This window comes from Mus caroli, chromosome 4 (assembly GCF_900094665.2).
Source record: "Mus caroli chromosome 4, CAROLI_EIJ_v1.1, whole genome shotgun sequence".
Lineage (NCBI taxonomy): Eukaryota > Metazoa > Chordata > Mammalia > Rodentia > Muridae > Mus > Mus caroli.
This window is the reverse complement of record NC_034573.1, coordinates 62,909,492-62,910,663: the sequence shown is the minus strand read 5'-3', so window position 1 is coordinate 62,910,663 and position 1,172 is coordinate 62,909,492.

Below are 1,172 nucleotides of genomic sequence, written 5' to 3'. Positions count from 1 at the left end.
TTCTGAGATCTTCTTTAATTTCTTTCTTCAGAGACTTGAAGTTCTTATCATACAGATCTTTCACTTCCTTAGTTAGAGTCACACCATGGTATTTTATATTATTTGTGACTATTGAGAAGGGTGTTGTTTCCCTAATTTCTTTCTCAGCCTGTTTATTCTTTGTGTAGAGAAAGACCATTGAATTCTTTGAGTTAATTTTATATCCAGCTACTTCACCGAAGCTGTTTATCAGGTTTAGGCATTCTCTGGTCGAATTTTTTAGGGTCACTAATATCATATCATCTGCAAAAAGTGATATTGTGACTTCATCTTTTCCAATTTGTATCCCCTTGATGTCCTTTTGTTGTCGAATTGCTCTGGCTAGGAATTCACTTACTCTGATGAAGAGGTAGGGAGAAAGTAGGCAGTTTGTCTAGTCCCTGATTTTAGTGGGACTGCTTCCAGCTTCTCACCATTTACTTTGATGTTGTCTACTGGTTTGCTGTAGATTGCTTTTATCATGTTTAGATATGGGAATTGAATTCCTGATATTTCCAAGACTTTTATCATGAATGGGTGTTGGATCTTGTCAAATACTTTCTCTCCATCTAATGAGATTATTATGTGGTTTTTGTCTTTGAGTTTGTTTATATAATGGATTATGTTGATGGATTTCCCTATATATTAAACCATCCCTGCATCCCTGGAATAAAACCTACTTGGTCAGGATGGATGATTGCATTAATGTGTTCTTGAATTTGGTTGGCAAGAATTTTATTGAGGATTTTTGCATCAATATTTGTAAGGGAAATTGGTCTGAAGTTCTCAATCTTTGTTGGATCTTTCTGTGGTTAAGGTATCAGAGTAATTGTGACTTCATAGAATGATTTGGGTAGAGTAATTTTTACTTCTATTTTGTGGAATCGTTTGTGAAGAACTGGAATTAGATCTTCTTTGAATGTCTGATAGAACTCTGCACTAAGCCCATCTGCTCCTGGGCATTTTCTGGCTGGGAGACTATTAATGACTGCTTCTATTTCTTTAGGGGATATGGGACTGTTTAGATCTTTAACTTGATCCTGATTTAACTTTGGTACCTGGTGTCTGTCTAGAAATTTGTCCATTTCATCCAGGTTTTCAAATTTTGTTGAGTAAAGCCTTTTGTAGAAGGATCTGATGGTGTTTTGGATTTC